The following is a 10,260-nucleotide window of genomic DNA, read 5'->3' as shown; positions in this document are numbered from 1 at the left end:
TGGGGAATTTCAAAATCATAGGTTTTCAGAGTTTTGTCAAGAAAAGGGATATAGGCATGAGTTCTCTACTCCAAGGACCCCACAGCAAAATGGAGTTGTGGAGAGAAAGAACCGAGTCCTACAAGAGGCTGCACGAAGCATGCTCAATGAGTACTCTACTTATGGGCTGAAGCTGTGAATACAGCTTGCTATGTGCAAAATCGAGTTTTAATACATAGGTTTTTAGGAAAGATTCCCCATGAACTTTGGTTTGGGAAACCACCTACAATTAAACATCTTAGGGTGTTTGGTTGTAAGGTGTTTATTTTGAACACCAAGGACCATCTTGGGAAGTTCTCGGCGAAGGCTGATCAAGGGATACTGGTCGGGTACTCTCTTACCAGCAAAGCCTATCGAGTCTACAACAATAGGACTAAATTGATTGAAGAGTCCTCTGATGTAGCCTTTGAAGAAATCCCTAACTTAAATGATCAACCAAGGGATGTAGGAGAAATTCAATTTGAACTTAGAAATCTAAGTTTGAATGATCAAAATGAAGAACGAGTCGAAGTTGACTCTGATGTTGATGAGCAAAGGCAACAAAGAACTCAATCTGATCCTTTGCCTGATATTGAGTCCTTGCCTGTGCCGAGTGAGACCATTCATGAGGCACCACCAACACCAAGGCAGTCTAGGTTAGCCACTAGTCATCCCCAAGACCAAATTGTGGGAGACATCCAACAAGGGGTTAGGACTAGGTCATTCTTTAGAAATGAGTCTAATGAAGTCACATTGATTTCAGAGATTGAACCAAAAATAGTTGATGAGGCATTGCACGATCCTGATTGGATCTTAGCTATGCAAGATGAGTTAGGTCAATTTGAAAGGAGCCAAGTGTGGGACTTAGTTCCTAGACCTAAGAAGACCACCATTATTGGAACTAACTGGGTCTTCAAAAATAAGTTAAATCAAAAGGGAGAAGTTGTAAGAAACAAGGCAAGACTTATAGCCAAGGGCTATAGTCAAGTCGAAGGTCTCGATTATGATGAGACTTATGCTCCCGTGACCCGATTAGAGTCCATTCGTTTGATGCTAGCTTTTGCTGCACATAGAGGTTTCAAGCTCTATCAAATGGACGTTAAATCGGCTTTCTTAAACGGTCTCATCAAAGAAGAGGTCTATGTTGAGCAACCACCGGGGTTCGTGAGTACCGAAGCTCCAAACCACGTATACAAGCTCAAGAAAGCTCTTTATGGGCTTAAACAAGCACCTCGAGCATGGTACGAAAGGTTGTCAACTTACCTATTAGAAAAGGATTTTGTAAGAGGCCAAATAGACCCAACACTATTTCTACGAAGAGATGGTGAAAATATTTTTGTAGCCCAAGTATATGTCGATGACATAATTTGTGGCTCAAATAACAAGGGTTATTTGAATGAATTCATTTCTCACATGGAAAGTGAGTTTGAGATGAGTCTAGTAGGAGAATTGACATTCTTCCTTGGACTTGAAATCAAACAAACTCGAGATGGAATTTATGTCCATCAGACAAAATACACTCAAGAGATGCTTAGAAAATTCAATATGAGTGACTCCAAGGAAGTGTCCACTCCAATGGCGACAAACACTCGCCTTGACAATGATGAGAGTGGAAAACCAATTGATCTAACGCAATATAGAAGCATGATTGGTAGTCTTCTATATCTCACAGCTAGTCGACCGGACATACTCTTTGCTGTGGGCATGTGCGCTAGGTATCAAGTCTGTGCCAAGGAATCTCACTTAATTGCAGTTAAGAGAATTCTGAGATACCTTAAAGGCACAATTAGAGTAGGTCTTGGTACCCACGCATCGAGTCTTTTGACTTGATAGGTTATACCGACTCCGATTATGCTGGGTGCAAATTGGATCGGAAAAGTACTAGTGGGGGCTGCCAATTTTTAGGTTCATCTTTAGTTAGTTGGTCAAGTCGGAAGCAACATTGTGTTGCTCTCTCCACGACCAAGGCCGAATATATTGCCATGGGAGAGAGTGTATCACAGTTGTTGTGGATGATACACACCCTAGAGGATTATGGACTTTCTTATAAGGGTGTACAAGTGCTATGTGACAACATTAGCACGATCAACCTAACTAAAAATCCAGTCCATCATTTGAGGACCAAACACATTGAAGTGCGTCATCACTTCATAAGAGATCACGTAGCTAGGGGAGACATTGCACTCACATATGTTGAGTCAAAGTCAAACCTAGCTGATATTTTCACCAAACCCCTTCCGGAGAATGAATTTAGTCATTTAAGGAGGGAGTTGGGAATGTGTTTGGCTCCTTAGGTCCTTAGGACTTCATCATGATCAATAAGGACAAATTAAAATGACAAGAGAAATTGGGAATGATTTTGGGCAACTTGGGAACATCTCACACAAACTATAAGGTTTAACAAAATATTTTTGTTTGCTAGAAATGGGGTGAGATGCTAGGTACAACCAAATTATTCAAAATGTATCATGCATCCCTTGAATAATTAGGTTGAAGAGACATTAATTGAGTATGGGAACACCATTACATAATTCATGTGTAATTGGTTCCTTGATCTTACTCATATATTCCAATCAAGGAATCTTGATTGGGCCTTTGTCTAAAAAGTGTCTAACTATGGGTGATTTGTTGATTGATATTTTTGATTGATACTTAACATGCCTTGATTGAAAATTAGGACAAGTTGTTTATATTTTGACAAACTTGAAACTGATCATAGCAATCCTAAGTCTTAATTAATACCTTGTTTCACTATATGGTTTTATAAGGTTTTCTGAGATTGGAATTCTAAGATTCCAAATGTCTGAGTTTTTGGATTTAAAGGCTGAAACTTTCGGGCTCTACACAAGCTAAGACCATAAGAGCTCATTTTTTTTATATACTTGTGGGTGTTGATTCTAGGTTATGAATTTGGGAGATTCTGAATTCTTGAATTCTGAACTTTTCAAAATTCCCGATAGATAACGGCTCATATTTTCAGTTATTGAATAATATATCAGACACTGATCGGTCCAGGGACCGATCAGGATGATGCCTGATCGGTCTCCACGACCGATCAGGACATTCCTGATTCACTGATCGATCCAGGGATCGATCAGGAGTCACCGGCACAGATCGCACACCACTGATGCACATCTGATCGGTCCAGGGACCGGTCAGGAAGATCCCTGATCGGTCCCCACGACCGATCAGGACGATCGCTGACCGATCAGGACGTTCCCTGATCTGTCAGGATTTCTCTGTTCGGACAGCCGTCCGATCAGATCACACTGTGCACTATCCCTCATTAAATCCTCCCGACCTCCTCTCTTCCCGATCTTCTTCCTTCTCAAAACCCTAGCCGACCGACTCATAACCTAGCCGACGCCCCTCTTTTCCTCCCGTCTTCTCGACCCATCATCTTCTAAAAGCCGAAGCTCACAATGGCGCCCAGGTAACTCTTCTTCCTCCCGAGATTTGTTCATTCTTAGCATTTTTAGCTTCTTTTCACAGGTTCTCTATGTGTGTTGTCTCGGTTCTCTCTGTGTGGCTCCCGTGGACTCCCATTTGCCCCGACCGTGTCCAAATCTTTATCTATTTAGGAAGAAAGCAGCCGGTGAGGGTTCTTCTAAGTCCCCAGCTGAGAAATCCAAATCCAAAGCTCCTGCTCCCTCTCGACCCCAACCAGCTAGTTCCAGTAGATTCCCAATCCGCCAGTTTGAGCTAGCATTTCAACAGAGGACATTCAAGCTGCTTCCATGTCGATCTGTGGATCGAAAGTGGATGGATGAATTTTGTCCCTCTGTCTCCGAAACCCTAGCCTATTATAAACTTGATTCGGTAGTCTACCTAGAAAGGGACATCAATCTTGACCTCATATCTGAATTCTATAACAACCTTCATCAAAACCATGATGGTGTTTATAACACTCGAGTCGCTAAAAGAAGTATCGATTTCTCCATCAGAGAATTCTTTGGGTATCTAAGTTGCCGTATGTGTTCAGGAAATCCTTTTTCCTTGTATCCTGATTTACCAGAGTCACTACCTGCTCCACTTGATGTATCACCTGACGATATTTATGAGTACTTCTTCAGGCAACCTAGACCGGATGGACTAGATGAGCTAGATGTTGACTTCCCTACTTTTGCAGCCTTGAGATTATCTCCTCAAGACTACATTCTTTTTAAGATTGTCACGAACTGCCTTCTACCTATCACATCTAAACCATTATCTGAGATCCGATCATTTCATTGTCTTATGCTTTATGGTTTGCGTCGACATCTCGATTTTGAAATCATGTCGAGCATCTACTCCTCGATCATATCATATTCTAGGCCTAGCGACTCCACTATTTATATGCCTTATGGGCATATAATTACTGATTGGCTCGAGACCCTTCAGGTTGATGTCTCTAAGGGTAGAATAGTCAAAATGGTCAGGCAGGATTGCCGACTTGGGAAACGGGCATTTTCCAAGTCTGGCATCATAGGGCAAAATGGGGATGTTCGGTGGAAGGATGGGCGAGCACTGGGTGAGTTACCACGGGGACCTCCACGACAGGCTGCTCCTGTTGCTGCTCCTCCTGCTGCTGACGATGGAGAGGCCGATCCTGATCTGCGCTGGCAGATCGCCGAGCTGGAGAGCCGCTTTGATCAGCACGATGAGATGATATCTGCTGAGCTGGATGGCCTGCGTATTCGGATAGACCAGCGCTACGATGACCTGCGCGGGCATATTGACCAGCGCTTCGATGATATGCGCAGTCATCAGGTGGTGACACAGCAGTTGCTACTCGGATGGATGGCACGCTACCCGCCTCCGCAGTCCTACCCAGGCTATCCTTCCTCCAGCATGCCGCCTCAGGATTTCACCCCTCCTGCCGATGATGGTGATGTTCCTCAGTGTGAGGATGTTGATTGATACAGTTTGTTTGTTGACTGTCTGTATTTTGGATGTTATTTGTTAGTCTTTATGACTGACCTGGATGTTTGCACTTCTGATGCTACTCATGTATTTATGGTACTCAGTTTTATATTTGCTTGCTCTTTATTATATTTCATTTTCTATCCGTTATTAATATGCTGTTCACTTGCATGTCTTGTTTGTCCTTTATTTCCTTATTACTGTCTTATAATACACTTAGAGGGAATTCTCAGTGCTTTAAGAACCAGACAGTAAGGGTTAAGGGGGAGTTCTTTAAGTTATCTTACCTTATTCGCACCTTTTCGGTGTTTGACAAAGGGGGAGAAGATAACTAAGTTTAGATGAATGCAAATTTGATTTTAGAAATTTGATTTTAGAAGATCCTCACATAGTGTTGTATCCGTCTTAGGGGGAGGATCTTGATTCCCCTAAAATTATGAAAATTTGAACAATTCTGATCTAAACTTAAATCGTGTTGTCAAACAACAAAAAGGGGGAGATTGTTGATACAGTCTGACCTGGCTGTTGTTTTGATGTTGACACTGATTTAAGTTTGTATCAGATATTGATTAAACTAAGAATGACTACTGATCGAGGTTGATCAGTTGGGAGGGAAAGTCCTGGTAAGTAAAGCCAGGCAAGGGAAATCCAGATGGGTCAAGACATCTGGTGAAGAGTCCAAGCAGGGAGCTTGGCACGGGAAAAAATCCAAGTATGGTGACTTGGCACGGAATGGTCAGAGAGGGCTCGGTAGCTCGTTCTCTGGACCGGACGAAGTCGGAGAGGGCTCGGTAGCTCGTTCTCCGGACTAGGTCAGAGAGGGCTTGGTAGCTCGTTCTCTGGACCGGACGAAGTCGGAGAGGGCTCGGTAGCTCGTTCTCCGGATTAAGTCAGAGAGAGACTTAAGTGGACATTCAATGGCACATTGGATCGGTCGGTAGACCGATCCAGTGACACATGAATCAGTGGATCGGTCGGCAGACCGATCTAGTGAAACTGAGTTCCATAGATCGGTCTGATGACCGATCAGATGACACTCAGTAGCACACTGAGTGCAATCTGATCGGTCAGGGAGACCGATCAGGAGAAGAGCCTGCAGAAGAAAGAAAGAGGTGGATCGGTCTGTTGACCGATCCACACTCAATCTGATCGGTCTGCAAACCGATCAGAGAACACTCAGTAGCATACTGAGTGCAATCTGATCGGTCAGGGAGACCGATCAGGAGAAGAGACTGTAGAAGAAAGAAAGAGGTGGATCGGTCTGTAGACCGATCCACACTCAATCTGATCGGTCACTACGACCGATCAGAATGGCCTCAGACCGATCAGACTGTTGCCTGATCGGTCCAAGGCACTGTGATCGGTCTGGTGACCGATCCACACACTCTGATTTGTTCGTTGTATCAGCGATTCCTTCACTGCTTTTGATATATCTCATTCATTTATGTGATGTAATCCTCTGTGCTGTTAGCTTTTGAGTTTGCAGGTTAACAGGTATCATTCCAAGCCTAATTTCAAATTAAGTTCATAAGAGGAATGCGACAAATGGTCTTTCTGCTGGTTTCAGCGGCGCATGGTGCATTTCAGGCATCAACGGATACTGCTGTGATCTGGCTACGATCTGCTTGACTCCTGGGGATTGGTTCGAGCTCAGAAGACGCCAGTGTTGACTGTGATATCATTGGTGTGAGTTCAGAGAATCAGAGAAGGAGGAAGAGGGCGCTGATTTGCGCAGTTTGGACCAGATCTGTGACAGCAGAGATCAGGTTTTGAGAAGCAGTAAAAACAGCGAGAGGTGAACAAGAACAACAACAAGAAAGCTTGAAAGAAAAGTCTGTGCTGTTGTGCGAAGTTCTTGAGCTCTCGGGTGAACTGCGATCTCTGTTTTCTGCTACTGATCCTCGCGTGGTTGTAAGCATTTCTATTCTCCTTTGCCACCGAGCTTCTGTAAGTCTCGTGCTTTAACTTAGATCTTTCTTGAGGCGTTGTGGGGAGGTTGCTCCACCGAGAAGGAGGATTTGTAGCCGGAAGTTATCCGGGGTGCGATCTACCGAAGATCAAGGAGTCGTCCACCTTACGGACACGCCGAGTAGTAGGGGCAAGTTATCCCCGAACCTCGTAAATCCTAGTGTTAGTGTGCTTGAGTTTTTCCTTTCTTTAGTTGTCTAATTCCGCTGTGCTAACAATTATCTGTGTAGAAGTTTTGGTTTAAGTTTTTCAAGGGGCTATTCACCCCCCCTCTAGCCATCTAAGATCCCAACAATAGGCTGATAATTTGATTCCACGTTATTCAGAGCCACCTTGATATCTTCTTTAGCTTGAAGAAGCTCCCCATATAGAAACCCCATCGATGGATTTCTATCTCCATCTACCAATCGAAGAACTCTTACCCAATGAGCAAATATTTTCAAACAAAGTGTCACACCATTCCAAAAACTCATGCTCATCACTGTAGAGTAAGCCAATTTTCCTTTGTTTGTTTTTGACGATTTACATTTCTCCCACATATCACTTGTAAACATGGCCCTTAAACTAGCTTTTTTTTCAATCAAACTTTGCAATGTGAGGAAATTTGATGCAAACCTGGTAACTCCTGGTCGGACTATGTCTCTCTTCTTCGTGAAACTTCTCATCAATGATAAAGTCTTATGGTGAGCATAGATGAAAATGGTAAAAGCCTTGGACTGCTCAATCACCTTTTTATATCGTGGAAGTTTGCCAATACTTTCAAGCATGAGATTAATAGTGTGAGTTGCACATGAACTCCAAAAGATCCCGGATCATTTTTCTCTCATCAATTTAGCTGCAGCCATATTGTTGGTGGCATTGTCTGTAACAATCTGAACAATATTCTGAGCTCCTACTTATTCAACACACTTGTCAACATACTCAAAAATAAGTTCAACTGTATGCGCCTCCTCTGAAGACTCCTTAGACTCTAAAAATGTAGTACACTCCTTGCAATTAACACACAAATTTAAGATGCTTCTTCTTTTTCTATCACTCCATGCATCTATCATGATCGAGCATCCATTCTTTGCCCATTCTTCTTTATGTTTCTTCAGCAATTGTTTTGTTCTTTCAACTTCGGCTTTCAATAGTGGCTTCCTAAGTTGATATTGAGTTGGAGGCTTGAATCCTGGTCCAAATTGACCCACTGCCTCCATTAGTTGCTTGAAGCTATCATTATCAACAGCATTGAATGAGATTCCATTTTCATAAACCCATCTCCCAACATATTGTCGAACTTGTTGAGTTCTCTCTTTGAAAAGAGCCTCATTTATATTTTTTTGGCGTAGCACTTTACTTCCACTGGAGCCTGCATTTTCTAGAGCAATTGCCGATGCATATCTATCCATGGGGCCAAGTGGAAGAGGTTTTTTAACTCCATCCATCCCTTCAATTTCAAGACCTTCTTCTTCATCTACGGAAATAGCCACCTCTGCTCTACAACTTTGTTCTTCCATTATTTTGTTCTTCTTTCTGTTCATCCCTTCTAAAATAGCCTGTTTGCACTTATTTTTGTCTTCTTGAGATGCTTTTCGACAACCAGATACATTTCCAGGCATATTTCCAATGTGCTCCTTTATCCTATACACTCCTCCTGACATTGCTTTTCCACATAACTTGCATTTAATTTTATCGAGGTTCTTAGGATCAATCAATATATATCCCAAACTCCCATCCGATGTCATTTGACTTTCTTCTAAGAATCCCGGATTCGAGTTGAGCGACAGATGCTGTCGAAGATGGATTGCTTGCCATTGATAACAGTCTAACAGATAATCTGAAAAAATTATATATAACAAGACATAATATATTAACATGATAATAAAATTTAATTATACCATACAAATACAATACAAAATATTTCAATAACATTAAGTCATCAACAAGTCTGAGAATATTTTTTTATATATTTTAATCTAATTAATAAAATTTATTCGATATTTGTTTAAATAAATTAAATTTTAAATATATTTTTTATATTTTTAAATCTGTTTTATACTTTTATAAATTAATAATATTTATTGGAATTTTTTAAATTTTAATTTATTTTTCATATTTTTAAAACTGATTTATATAAATTAATAATATTTATTAGATTTTTTAAAATTTTAATTTATTTTTCATATTTTTAAAACTGATTTATATAAATTAATAATATTTATTAGAATTTTTAAAATTTTAATTTATTTTTCATATTTTTAAAACTGATTTATATAAATTAATAATATTTATTACAATTTTTAAACTGTTAATATAATTTTAATATTTATAAATCCGGTTAATATAAATTAATAATATATAAAATTTATAAATATGATTTATATAAATTAATAATATGTATTATATTTTTTAAATTTTAAATATTTTTTATATTTTTTATTTTTTAAATCTGATAAATGATAATATTTATTATAATTTTTAAATCTGTTAATATATTATAAATTAATATTTAATATTATTTATTTAAAAAAATTAAGTATATTATTTATATATTTAAATCTGATTATATAAGTTATAAAATTAATAATGGAATTTTATTTTTATATATAATTTTATATATTCAAATTTCTTTTATAAAAAATAATAAAATTTATTATAAAAAAATAAATTTAAAATATATTTAATTGAGATGGTAATTTTATTAGGTTTTACGAACTAACAATTTGAAATTATCCATGTTAGGAATTGTTTTAATTTAATAAATCTAAAAAAAAGGAAAAAAAACAAAACAAAAAACGCCGTCCCCGTCTCTCAGTCGCGACTCGCACGACTGCGCGGCCGCCACCGGCGCCTCGCGGGAGACCTCCGGCGTTGCTGGAAGCTCCGCCGAACGTGTCCGGCGCGTCCGACGAAGTCCGACGTTGCTTCCAGCGGCGCCGGAAGCGTCGCGGAAAGCTTCCAGTGCCGCTGGAAGCTTCACGAGATGCTGCCGGACGCGCCCTACGACGCTTCCGGGGGCTGCGGACGCGTCCGGCGTCGTCGGAGACTGCGCGACGATGACTCAACAGGAATAAAAAAAGTTAACAACTTAACGAAACAAGACGTAAAAACATACCGGAGCCCCGGAGCGACGAAGCCTTCGACGCAGCGACGATGAGAAGTCAGCCGTAAACAGCAAATTTGGAAGACGAAGCGGCGCACGAAGAAGACGTAAACAGCAAATTTGGAACAAAATATTAAAAGTTTAAAACCTAAATAACTCGCCCGAGGCCCGCGGAGGCCCGCCGAGTTCCGCCGAGGGCCGCCGAGAGCCGCCTAGGGCACCCGCCTGGGAGGTTTCCGGCGCGGCTTGCTGCCGCGCCGTGCCTAGGCGGCCGCCTAGCCCGAGTT

Source organism: Zingiber officinale, chromosome 8B, assembly GCF_018446385.1.
Source record: "Zingiber officinale cultivar Zhangliang chromosome 8B, Zo_v1.1, whole genome shotgun sequence".
NCBI classification, from domain to species: Eukaryota; Viridiplantae; Streptophyta; class Magnoliopsida; order Zingiberales; family Zingiberaceae; genus Zingiber; species Zingiber officinale.
This window is presented reverse-complemented; position numbering follows the sequence as displayed.